This window comes from Helianthus annuus, chromosome 4 (assembly GCF_002127325.2).
Source record: "Helianthus annuus cultivar XRQ/B chromosome 4, HanXRQr2.0-SUNRISE, whole genome shotgun sequence".
Taxonomy (NCBI): Eukaryota; Viridiplantae; Streptophyta; class Magnoliopsida; order Asterales; family Asteraceae; genus Helianthus; species Helianthus annuus.
This window is the reverse complement of record NC_035436.2, coordinates 202,060,187-202,074,738: the sequence shown is the minus strand read 5'-3', so window position 1 is coordinate 202,074,738 and position 14,552 is coordinate 202,060,187.

Below are 14,552 nucleotides of genomic sequence, written 5' to 3'. Positions count from 1 at the left end.
ACATAAAGTAAACAAAATTAAAGGTGAAAAACATAAAACAAAACAAAATACACAGTTTTAAACCAAAAAATTGCCCTTTAAAATGCAAATTTGTTCAGCAATATTAGAGAATTATCAAATTTTTAGACAATTTTTTTTGCTACAGATTCATTTAATCTATATTATATGTACATGTAAACATAAAAATAAACATTAATAAAACCTTTTTAACATTCAGTTTCTAACAAATTAGAAAACATTACAATGACCTCAACACCTTACTTTATCGCAACACCAGCAAGCATATCAAATTTCGTAAGCGTATGCTCAATAAACCCCAAACACCACCACGAGACGGAACATCAGCAAGATCAAGACAGCTCAAATTCTTTAATTTGATATGTATTGGACCAATGTGAGGAATCTGGATACTTGAAGAACATGATAAACAACACCTTAACTGACAAACAATCATCCCTTTTAAGATTAATTGCTAACAACACAAAAATACAATATGCTAACAATAAATATTTTTTGGGGAAGAACACATTCATAAGTCCATATTTTTAGGTTTTCTACAATTAATCAATTTAACTGCAAAACTTTACCCAAAACATTGAAAATTGAACTACATTGAACAAATTATGACAATCTAAACTGAGATAATTTGTATGCAACTTGTATCATGAGTACCTTATCAAACATGAACAACATCTTTGTTAGAGGAGGTGAGTGTGGAGGCGGAGGTTGACAGTGTTGGTGTAGGTCGCCTGTGTTGGTGGAAGATGCCGACACGTCTTCGATTGAAGGTGATTCCGAAACTCTAGTGTTCGATTGGGGCTTAGATTGAAATAGATGGGGTTCAAGGGTAGTGCTCGGAGTGTCGCGCTCCGGTCAAAGATAATATTTATAAGCCCAAATTACCCTTAACAATGTGTTAGTGGTAGTAAGGGGTCGATCCACGAAGAGTATGTGGTTTGTGTATGGATTCGAATGAATTATAAACAATTGTCACAATTATGAAGCTTGCTAAAGTGTTTTTGTATTTTTGTTTAATGGAGAGATATGATTTTTAACTAATTGAATTGATGCAAATGATTAACAACTACTAATTAACGATTGCAAGAAAAATGATTACTAGAACGATAATAATAAAAGGAATCACACCCGGTTTCGGTAATTATTAACCTAGGATTTCTACAAGTTCTAGTTTCAACTCAATTGCATTTGATTAACGGATTTAGTGTACCGTGACTTAGGTGCTACTAACTATCAACGCCCCGAAGAACGGACAAAAAGACACTTTGTAATCAACACAAGTAAATCCTAACAATGACAATGTACAATTACATATCACCGTTTCGCGAAGTCATAACTTTTAACATCGCTCGACAATTCACGAATTTGTAACAAATGTAATACTATTGTCAAGAGTTTCAAAAACCAAATACAAATTGTCACTAAGTTAAAACAAGAACAATTCAAAACCCTAGAATTAACAACTACCTACACCGGGGTGAAACCGAGATGATTAGCCGCTCATGGTTGAAGAAGCTTGATCACCGGATGTTTGGAATGCGGAAGAATTCATCTTGGAAGCTTGCTTGGATGAAGAATTGATGGATGATTGGGGTTTGTGGGTGAAAGTGGTGAGTGTGAATGAAAGATGGAGAACTAGGGTTTAGGATGGTGAATTGGTGGTTGTATTGTGATAATCGTGATGATCCTTGGTTGTAGAGATGATGATGGATAGATTGAAGATGAAGTGGTAGGTGATAATGGCTCCAAGTTGATGTTTTCCAACTCAATTCTTCTGTAACTTCCGAGTTGAATGAATGAGAGCCAATAGAAATCGAACTAGACTTCAATTTGACCAAAAATCCCGTTTTGCGAATCCAATACCCATCGCCGACGGTGGTGAACCCGTCGCCGACGGGTCACCAAAATGAATTCTGTGGCCGACGGCCTAATTGACTGGTTACGGGAAATTTTGCCTACGGGGTTTTCTGGGGCCCGTCCGGGACGGGTATACCCCCGTCGCCGACGGCCTCTAGAAACTCCATTCTCCATTTTTTTGCTCCTTGCACTCTCGATTGATCCGTAACGCATCCCGGTGCTCCGGTTTTTGACCCGGTGACCCGTAAAGCTCCCGAAAAGATCCTTAAACTTCATCAAACCTGCAAAACACATTCTTGATTAAAAGTAGGCTATTCGAAACTAAAACTTACGTAAAAACGTTAAGTTAAACAATATCAAGCACCGGTTTACAACCACGCATCACATCCCCACACTTGTCTTTTGCTTGCCCTCAAGCAAATCTGTTTTTTTTTTTTACTTTCACGTGGGTCGAACAACAAATGCACATCCCATTCCCGAGACAGAAGTTAAGGTCTATTGTCATACAAAAGTTCAAACTCTTTACAAATTTCACGTATTTACCGGTTAAGTGAATAATCACATATACTAATGGTTATCCAAGATTAACTCGCCCGTAAAACTAATAACTCATGCATATCCCTCACAATGTGCTCTCCACTCGGCTTAAAACTGGCTAACGTGTATAATGTATTAGCACTTCAACAATTAATCGCTCAAAACCAATTAGAACACGTACCCGCATAGGCTTGCAACTCAATCATTCTCCACTATCGAACACAAATACTAAGCACAAGTCAAAAGGTCTTTGACGGGTTGTAACGGGGCTAGGCGAAGGGTAGGAAAGAGGATATTTTTAAAGTGGCTAAAGTGATGAAAATTCGACTTTTTATTACAAAAGACTATCTAAGACGAAAGAAAACAATAAACATCAACTATGGGCAATGATCTTTCACCCTTTTATTCGACAACTACGAGCACTTCTTTTTGTGTTTTTCTTCAACAATTTTCAATTCTTTTTCACACATTTTTTTTAACGAATCATAACAACTATACAAACTTAAGCTCCTACAATCGAATTTTCATCACACGGGTTTAAACGAAAAGGTTTAAGGTTTATGGGCTATAGGGTGGTCAAACGAAAGGTTTAGGCTCAAAATGGGCGACTAAGGAATTTGTTCGGGTAAGGATAGAAAAATGGTTTTAAGAGAAAAAGGTTTACCTAATGCCTTAATCATTCTCGTGCTTGTATTTGGTCTATAGTCTCAAACGTATCAAAAGTTGCAAGTTCTACAATACGCGACTAATGGTCCACTCAAACAAAGAAACATGTAAATGTAAATCTATGATATATAAGTGGCTCAAAACTCACGTATAAGGGTATGATATGTGATATGCATAAATTGCTAGTTCCTTAGGCGAATTATTCCCAAATAACCACCCAATAAATACCCGCTATGCTTATTAATTTGAACTTGACCATGACAAAAGACCAAATGGGTTGTGACATCCCTCGTTGACTTTGTTACTTGTGCTTTTAAGATCGCTTTGAAAACAAGACATTTTTGAAAAATTTTTGAAATTTTCCCCCATCCCCACACTTGAGGTAAACATTGTCCTCAATGTGTAGTGTTTAAATGAACGGGTCAACATCGAAAAACTTTTACTACTCCCCCATCCCCACACTTGAAGTAAACATTGTCCTCAATGTGTAAGAACTAGAGTTTTAGAATTGCACAAGGGATGTGACACGACTAACCTTCCCAACTTTTCACCCTGGAAATTAAAATACAAATTACAATCCACTTATTTGCTAACTAAAAATCAAATATAAAAAGAAACGTATGCACCTGGTTTTTTCGCTAGTTCCTCGTGTGCTCTTCATCTTTTCAACAAAGCGGTCGTCTCACGAACATAATGTACCTACAAATCTTAACCCTTGTGTAGAAGCATGCTTCTCACAACCATCAAAATTTGTTAGTTACCTAGTTCTACCACTTTTATGAAATTATTACCAAACCATGCATTATTTTACTTTGATTTTATTGTGGAAAATATTTTACAACAACAACAAACCTAACTCACTTTCGTAGGAATCACGACGGCATTTAGCATATGCACGCAAGCCCTTTAAACCTCCCGATAGCTCGGGAGGACGAGTCGGTCTCGTGAGGGTTATATAGGGAACACACCCACAAAGTTCATTTAACTAGACATAAATTAAATAAAAACGAAAAGAAATAACGGAATAAAAATATACAACAACAACAACATAAAACATACCATACCTCTACCGCTGATATCGCTCGTTTGGATCCATTGGCGGGTTGGGTTGGTATGGATAACCAGTGAGGGCCTCGAACATCTCCCTATAGTTATCTAAGGGGCTTTGCTCCCCTTGGGGCGGTGGTTGGTACGGGATCGGGATGAAGCTAGACCCTACCGCTTCGGGCCAATGTGGAGTCGGGTCGGATGGGCCTTGTGGATGGGGAAGATCGGAGTAATTTGTCCACCCCGAGTGCTCGGCGTAGGGGAGGCCGGCTTGGTAGTCTCTATGGTGCCGCTCCTGATCATGCAGCACTTTAGCGTTATTCATCGCCATTTGTTGAGAGACGTACAGGGCACTCCACCGGCGTCGGTTCAATTGTTCTTCTTCCTGTCGACGCGCTGCCTCTGCTTCTTCCCATGCCCGTCTTCGGGCTGCCTCATCCTCCTGCATCTTTGTCAACTGTTCCATGTGTGATCTTTGCATGGCTTGGAACAGTTCTTGTTCTTCTATAAACTTGTTCATTCTTTCACGTTGGGCTTCTTGAGCCGCCCAATATTCTTGCATTGCGGATTCATGCGACCCTTCCCAAGCTTCTCTTCTTTGACTGTATTCCCGTCCTTCACCGATACACGCGGAGACATTGTCATATATCTCCTGTTGCCCCCGATCAAAATTTTTAAAGGAGGGCACCCGCCTCCTGGTCACAAAACCTGCCACCTCTGCGTTAATTTCCCTATGTGGCCGCATATATCGTTGCCTCGGCCTTTGTGCACCGGAGGGTTCAGCTTCCTCCTCTTCTTCACCCATTTCCACGTCTTCTTCCACGATGGGTGGTGCTCCAGCAGCACGGATCTCATACTTGTTCCCCAAATCATCGGTCACAACGTACTTGTTTCCCGAGAACTTGACTTCTATCTTCCAATTCTTCCGCATGTAAGCCACATTAAATTCCTCCACCGGCTTAGAAACCCATAGTGATTCCGGGGGTAAACAATTTTGTTGCACAATCATGGCGCTAATGAGTCGTGCATACGGAATAAACCGCCTCTGGGACGACTCCCTGGTAGCCCATGTGTTCATCATCACTATGTGTCTCCACGATAGTGTCGGGGTCCCATACAGTAAGGCATGCACCACCCTACAATCACTCACTCTTACTCCTCCACGGTCACCAAACCTTGCCAAGATGTTCTCAACCGAGATCCCTTGAAGAATCTTTCCCTCAAGCGACATTTGCTTCCGTTTCATTTCTCCCCCTTGGTGGGTCGGTAAAATAACATCTATCAACTGCTCACCATCATTGATGTTCAAATGATTATCCAAAAACTGCTCGATGGTTGGGTAGTCATATGCTTGTGCTCCCAAAGAGTCAAAACGAGCAATACAATTCATGGTCTCGAAAGACATCGTCATGCTCCCTCGAGTAGTCTTCCCCACTAACTTCCACTGTGAAGGGGATTCATTCTTGTTTACGAGCCTCAATGTGGACAACCATTCACATACCTCCGATAAGTAAATCCTGGAGGTATTATCTTCGCACCAATCAAGCACGCTTTCCCATCCTAAACGCTCAAACATTTGCACAATCCCGATGTTCCGGAATTCTTCTACATTCACGACCCGTTCACATATCACTCTTGTTGGAACCGACGTGTTCACCCCATTCACCATCTTCCACTTCCACAACTTAGCTTCTAACTTCCTGTCTTGATACTGGGATAACTGCTTGTTCTTTTCGGTATCCCAAACTCTAGCACTTTGGCTATCCCTGAACTTCACCCACTCCCAATCTTGCCTGTACAACCTCGGATCATTCTCCTCCACGGGGCTTAATTGCTCCCACTTCTTCGGTATTAAACCGGAAGAAGACCCAATCCCGGATGATGAAGCTTGACCTGTAGTCTTTTGTCTCTTGCTTCCCGCCATGACTACAATCACAAACAAGCAAACATCAATATATATTCAACCTTCATTAACTCCCAAACTTTGAACATGAGGTGTGATGTTGACATTTTAATTAACAAGTGAATGCAAAATCGCCTCTTTAAACTTCCAAAGTCGCTCACTTTATCATAAACTTATTAATCTCTTGTTAATCTTACAATTCTCTTATAATTTCAACAAAAGTCAACATCATCTTCATGTTCAATCATGTTCATAACAGTGTAATCACTTCACTATGGTTATGACATACTCAAATTCCATCCAAAACAACTAATCTTACTCAAAATCATGCTAGCACAACATACATTGTCTAAACAACCTACTCTTAAACCAAAAAGTTTAAAATTTCGGAAGAAAAACACTAATATATGATAATCAAGCATAAATTTAAGAAGAATCCATACCTTTGTTGGTGTTAAACAAGAAGAACTAAGAAAAGATGGCAAATAAGCAACTTGATGAACACCCTTTCAAAAACCCTAAAGAACACGCCCAGAAATCTCGCACAATAGCAATAATTGATAAAAATCGTGTTAGGGGTTTTGTTCCTCTTGAAAAATTACCCAAGATGGGCCCGAAAATCAGTGGATTTGGTGGAAAATTGAGAGAGTTATGAGGAGTTGAAGGTTTAGGGTTCTTGAGGGTTTGAGGAGGAAGATGAAGAAGAAGAGAGTTAGGTGAGAGAAGGTGCAGGGAATTTTGTGGTAAAAACTGGGGTGGGATGATGTGAGACCGAACTTGTGGTTAATAGTGAGTTTAGATGATGTTTGGTTAGGTGAAGAAGGGTTTGAACTCGTTTTTACACGTTTAGAACGAACCTGCGTCGGAGACCAAATGGGGACCCGTCGCCGACGGGGTGTGGATTTTTCTTCTTTGGCCGACGGGTTAACCGTCTGGATACGGGACAAAGTGTGGCGACGGGCTATATTCTGAAGCCGTCGCTGACGGTCATCACCCCGTCGCCGACGGGTCTTGTTTTTTTTTTTTTTTTTAGAAAAGAGAATTTTTACTAACTTTTATTAAGGGGCTATGTACACTAAAAAAAATCCTAAAAATTATTAAAAATCTTTTTGTGAATTTTTATAAGTTAAAATTTTTCAAGACGGACATCGTTAATGTCCCTACCACCCCTCAAAAGTTCGTGTATTGTCCTCAATACACATAAACAAGTCTAAAAACATACCTTGTATCTTCATGACTCGTTCGTAGTGTCTGAACTTCACACAATCAAAAAGGATTAGTAGGAATTGAAAACGATAATCCTCGAAACACCCAAACAATTAAACAAATATACATAACTTTACACAAAGTGTTACCAGTCCTTTTTATTCGACCTCGTAAACCGGGAAACTTACCACGAAGCTTACCGATTCCTTGTTCGCATCCACCTTCTCGTTACCCTCGAGAAACGGTTTTAGCCGAGGATCATTTACCGTTTGCCGTACCCCGTCCTTCGGGTCCTCGATAGTAACATCACCCAATTGTCCAACCCGAGTGACAACATAGGGTCCCATCCATTTGCTTCGGAGCTTTCCGGGAAAGAATTTGAGCTTGGAATTGTAAAGCCATACCTTTTGACCCACTTCAAATTCTTTCTTCCTCAACTTGGCATCATGCGCTCTCTTCATTCCATCCTTGTATTGAGATGCGTATTTATATGCCGTCTCCCGTAGCTCCTCCAGTTCACACAACTTGAGCTTCCGTTCCTTACCTGCATCATCATATTGCACGTTAACCTCTTTAATGGCCCATAACGATTTGTGCACAAGTTCAACCGGCAAGTGACAATTTTTACCGTAGACCAACCGGTAAGGTGTAGTGCGTATGGGTGTCTTATGTGCCGTTCGGTAGGCCCATAAGGCATCGTTCAATTTAATTGACCAATCCTTACGGTCCGCCCGCACGGTCTTTTGCAAAATCTGTTTGATTTGCCTATTTGACACCTCAACTTGCCCGCTTGTTTGCGGGTGATAGGGGGTAGCAATCCTATGATCAACACCAAACCGCTTTAAGAGTTTGCCAAACCGAAAATTTTTAAAATGAGATCCTCCATCACTTATGATGACACGAGGAATCCCAAACCTTGAGAAAATGTTGGTTTGGACAAAGTTACATACTACAGAATGGTCATTTGTCTTGGTGGCTATTGCTTCAACCCATTTTGACACATAGTCAACGGCCACCAAGATATACAAATTGCCATAGGAATTGGGGAATGGGCCCATGAAATCAATACCCCATACATCGAAAACATCGACTACAAGGATTGGTTGCATGGGCATCTCATCCCTTTTTGAAATACCCCCTAACTTCTGACACTCAATGCAATTTCTAGCAAACTCATTTGCATCTTTGAAAATAGTAGGCCAATAAAGGCCACTATTCAACACTTTATGACCCGTTTTGTGACCACTAAAGTGACCACCACATGCAAACGAGTGTAGATGTTGCAGCACACTCGGAATCTCTTCGTCATTGATGCATCTCCTTATAACTTGATCCGCACACTCCTTCCACAAATGCGGTTCTTCCAACCGATAGTACTTGATTTGGGACATGAAGTGTTGCCTTTTCCGTCTATCCCAATGCGCAGGCATATCACCTGTAACAAGATAATTGACAATGTTAGCATACCATGGCAATTTATCTAGTTTCATTATGTGCTCATCCGGGAAAGACTCATTGATCTCGAAGGCTTTCGGATCATCTTCTACCATCAATCGGGACAAGTGGTCCGCTACCACATTCTCAATACCCTTCTTGTCCCGTATCTCCAAATCAAACTCTTGGAGCAACAACACCCATCGGATCAATCTCGGCTTCGCATCTTTCTTCTCCATGAGGTACCTAACTGCAGTGTGATCAGAGTAAATAATCACTTTACTACCCCATATATAAGACTGAAATTTATCCAATGCATATACCACCGCAAGTAGCTCTTTTTCGGTGGTTGTGTAGTTCAATTGTGCATCCGAAAGAGTCTTACTTGCGTAGTATATGGCAACGGGTTTCTTGTCAACCCGTTGTCCCAACACGGCCCCCACCGCATAATCACTTGCATCGCACATAATCTCAAAAGGTAAAGACCAATTTGGCGATTGCAAGATTGGGGCCTCCACTAACTTCTCTTTTAAATTGTTAAAAGCATTTTGGCAATTTTCATTAAACTCAAACGGTTGGTCTTTTAGCAACAAATTACATAAAGGCTTCGTTATATCACTAAAACCCTTAATAAACCGCCGATAAAAACCCGCATGACCTAAAAACGACCTAACACCTTTAACGGTCGTGGGATAAGGTAAAGTAGATATGACTTGTACCTTAGCACGATCAACCTCTATCCCACGACTTGACACCACATGCCCCAACACGATTCCCTCTTGAACCATAAAATGGCTCTTTTCCCAACTTAGGACCAAACTAGTTTCAACACATCTTTTTAATACTTTATCTAGTTGGTCCAAACAAGTCTCAAACGATGATCCAAAAATTGAGAAATCATCCATGAAGATTTCCAAAGACTTTCCCACCATATCGGAGAAGATACTCATCATGCACCTTTGAAAGGTGGCGGGAGCATTACATAATCCAAACGGCATCCGCCTAAATGCGAAGGTACCGTAAGGACATGTAAATGTAGTCTTTGCTTGATCTTCCGGATGGATGGCAATTTGGTTATAACCGGAATAACCATCTAGGAAGCAATAAAATTTTTGCCCCGATAACTTCTCAACTATTTGATCAATGAAAGGTAAAGGAAAATGATCTTTGGAAGTTGCGATATTCAACTTCCTATAATCAATACAAATTCGCCACCCGGTTACCGGCCGGGTAGCTACCTCTTCACCTGCGTCATTTTTGACGACTTGTATACCGGCTTTCTTGGGAACCGTCTGTGTTGGGCTCACCCACTGGCTATCCGAGATCGGATAAATGATACCCGCATCAAGCCACTTCAACACCTCTTTCTTCACGACCTCCCGCATGTTCGGATTTAACCACCTTTGTGCATCTCGAACGGGAGTCACATTCTCTTCCGTGATGATTTTGTGCATTACCACCGAGGGACTAATACCCTTCAAATCCGCAATGGTCCACCCAATCGCCGCCCGATTGGTGACCAACACCTCCATCAACTTTTTCTCTTGCTCTCCAGTTAAATTTGATGCAATGATAACCGGGAGAGTATTGCCTTCTCCAACATAAGCATACTTGAGATGCTTTGGCAATGCTTTCAACTCAACTTCCGGAGGCTCCACTAAAGACGGCTTCAATTTAGTATCAATGCTCTCCGGTAAGCTCTCAACTTGGTGCGTCCATGTCGGTTTTCCTTCCCTAACCCCAAGCACCTCTAAACTCCTCACTTCCTCGTCCATGCTTTGCTCCACCTCCACCTGTGACCTGTCAAACATATAACAATCCTCCATTGTGTTTTCCCCATAAACGACTGTGTCGCAAAGAGGTATACACGTGTCAATAATGTCTGCCATAAAGCATTCATCATCAACTGGAGGGCTCATAAGTCCGGAAAAAACATGCAACCTCAACCTCCGGTTTCCAAATGTCATGTCAACCGTTCCTGTTCTGCAATCAATTTGAGCATTTGCAGTTGCTAAGAACGGTCGACCCAAAATCACCGTAGGTTGTTTGGTTGGGTCCTTGGCCACGTAATCAAGTACAAGAAAGTCCACCGGATAGTAAAAATCCTCGATTTTCACTATCACATCCGAAACAATTCCACGGGGTAGTTTGGGTGTCAAATCGGCTAACACCACGGTGGTGTTTGACGATTGAAGTGGACCAAACTCGTATTGGTCATACAAACTACCCGGTAGAATGCTTACACTAGCACCAAGATCTAGAAGTGCCCGGTTGATTTTAAAATCGCCCACTTGAATTGAAATGATAGGCGCACCCGGATCTTGAAGCTTAGGTGGAAGTGCACCCGAAAGAATCGAACTCACGTTTTCGGTTAAATCTAACTTTTTTGGAAATTTGTGAGTGCGTTTTTGGGTACACAAATCTTTCAAGTACTTAGCATAAGACGGTACTTGTTTAATTGCATCCAAAAGAGGTAAATTGATTTTTACTTGTTTGAAAATTTCCAACAACTCTTCTTGTTGTGGACCTCTTTTGTTTACAACCTTTTTCGTTGGTCCCTTCAATGCTTCGGGATAAGGGGCGGTATTAACCTCCACACCCTTTTCCTTAGCCTTGGGGACAGGAATGGCCACAACGGGAGTAACATTATTCTTTTTCAAATCATTTTTATTTTGACCCGTTTGGCCATCCTCAAGCTCATCATCACTAGCATCTTCCACCACCCCTTCAACAAATTGGGGTGGTGGTGTTTTAACACCATTATCAACAACTCGACCACTACGTAAAGTAACTTTATTAATTGGTACCTCATGTGTGTTCCTCGAGCTCGACCCTTGATGCTTAGGGTTTATGGTGGTGTCACTTGGAAGCTTCCCCGTGCCTCCCTTTATTTGGGCCACTTCTTCCGCTAGTTAGCCTACTTGTTTTGCTAATGCCTCATGTGCTTTGTCTCGAATCTCATTCTCCTTTTTGGATTCTTGCATCATCGAAAGCATCGCATCCATCTTTGCATTCAAATCATTACCACCGGTTTGGTTGTTTGACCCACTTCCATTACCGCCTTGGTTGTTGTAATTCTTTTGGTACCCACCTTGGTACCCTTAGTTGTAATTCCGTTGGTAGCCTCCTTGGTTACCACCTTGGCGGTTTTGGTATGATGACCCGCTTCCTCCTTGATTACCCGATTGGAAATTCGGGTTCATTTGATTTGAAGCATTGCCATACCGAAATTTGGGGTGATTTCTCAAACCCGGATGGTAAGTGTTGGAGTTCATGTCATATTGTTTTCTATCTCCATACACTTGATTGACTTCTTCGGTGTAACCACTCGAACCCATTGAACATTGCTCGGTTGCATGCCCAATATCCCCACATTCTTCACAAACCGCAAATTGAACCGCATTCACCTCTTTCTTCTTTTTCAATTGAGCTATTTCCCGTTCTAAGGTGGAAATCCGGTCCTTGGAATCAAGATCGGGAAGTGATCGGGAAACTGGATGTCTTTTTGCTCTATCGGCCGATTCTTTTTCTTTGGATCGTTTGCTCATCCTTTCCAAGAATTCCCAATCATCATCCTCATGATTGCTCAAGAGGGTGCCATTGCTTGTCGTCTCAAGCCGATTCCAAGTTGCATCATCCAAACCCCGTACAAAGCATTTCACCAACTCCCATTTTTCTATTTGGTGATGTGGGCATCTCCTCATTAGTTCTTTGAATCGGGTAAATGCTTCATGTAACGGCTCACTTGAAAGTTGACGAAATGACCGAATTTCATCTCTCGCGTCGTCGGTCTTTGCCATGGAATAGTATTCGTCCAAAAATGCTTGTTGCATTTGTTCCCAAGTTCGAATACTATTGGCCGGAAGTGTAAGGAACCACTGTTTTGCTTTATCTTTCAACGAAAATTGAAATAACCGAAGCTTCACTTCCTTTAGTGCGAAATTATGCCCCCCAATAGTATCACAAATGGAAGAAAACTCCGTTAAATGCGTGTACGGCTCATCATTGGACCTCCCGTTGAAATGAGGAAGTATGTTGATGTAATGCGGCTTACAATCAAACATCCTCCTTTCGCACACTATCGGAGAATTATTCTCGGTCACTATCGGTCGGAAACGGTCATTTACTCCCCATGGAGGTTGTTGACGACGTTGTGGCCCATTAACTTCTTGGTCGACCGGTCTTCGATTATCCCGTCTCTCACCTCTTTGATCCCCCATTCGATTATCCCTTGGGTTACCACCTCCCACGAAACGAGGAATCCGGTTAGGGTTTACATTGTTGTTGTTGTTATTGTTATTGTAAAACCCATCATTCCGGTTCCTTTGGTTATTGTTTTGTGGTTGACGGTTGTTCCCATAACCATCGTTTCTTCCACCTCCGTACCCGTATTCATCTTCCCCAACATAATTGGCGTTTTGATAACCAAACTCCTCATCGTCGTACCTTCGAGCATTGTAGACGTTTCCCCTATTCACGTAGCCCCAATCTTCATCATCATTAGCTCGATCATCGTAATACCCCCATCGTCCGAATTTTCCGTATGAATGCTTACGTGTTCCGGCGATTGATAACCGGGAACACTATACGGTTCGTCATCGGGGATTGCATTCCTTAAATCGTCGATGTTGAAAAACGGGTCTTCATTTGCGGGATTGCCGCGATCACGGTTACCTCTTCGATCGGAGTTGACATTCCGATCATCAAGGTTAATAGGTAACGACGCTTGTCGGTGAAGAGGTTGTTGTTGAGGTGTTCGTTGGGTGTTGTTGGTATTTTGGTTTCGGAAAGGTGGAGTGGGTGGTCTTGCGTTGGTGTTACCACCCGGTTGCTCTTGAGCGGGATAAAAGGTTCCTCGAGATTGGAATTGATTTGGGTTGAGGTTTTGGTTGGGGTTAAAGTCTTGGTTGGAATTGTGGTTTGCCATTGAATCGGTTTCAATGGTCGGTGTGAGTGGTGGTGTTTGGTTGGTTTGATTAGAAGCAAGAGTTGCTTCTAACCGGCTTGCTAGGTTTCTTCTTGCGAGTCTTTCAATTTCCGGTTCGTAGACTAGAGGTGAAGTCCTCCCGGAATTTCGTGTACGCATGCACTACCTGTAACCTGCACAAGTAACACACCCCGCGTAACAAAGAAAAAGACAATACAAAAAGAAAGCTAAACAATTTAAACAGTTAATCACGCAAATTCAAACAATATCCAAACACAAAGCACACGCACTCCCCGGCAGCGGCGCCAAAATTTGATCGGAGTGTCGCGCTCCGGTCAAAGATAATATTTATAAGCCCAAATTACCCTTAACAATGTGTTAGTGGTAGTAAGGGGTCGATCCACGAAGATACGGATTCGAATGAATTATAAACAATTGTCACAATTATGAAGCTTGCTAAAGTGTTTTTGTATTTTCGTTTAATGGAGAGATATGATTTTTAACTAATTGAATTGATGCAAATGATTAACAACTACTAATTAACGATTGCAAGAAAAATGATTACTAGAACGATAATAATAAAAGGAATCACACCCGGTTTCGGTAATTATTAACCTAGGATTTCTACAAGTTCTAGTTTCAACTCAATTGCATTTGATTAACGGATTTAGTGTACCGTGACTTAGGTGCTACTAACTATCAATGCCCCGAAGAACGGACAAAAAGAGACTTTGTAATCAACACAAGTAAATCCTAACAATGACAATGTACAATTACATATCACCGTTTCGCGAAGTCATAACTTTTAACATCGCTCGACAATTCACGAATTTGTAACAAATGTAATACTATTGTCAAGAGTTTCAAAAACCAAATACAAATTGTCACTAAGTTAAAACAAGAACAATTCAAAACCCTAGAATTAACAACTACCTACACCGGGGTGAAACCGAGATG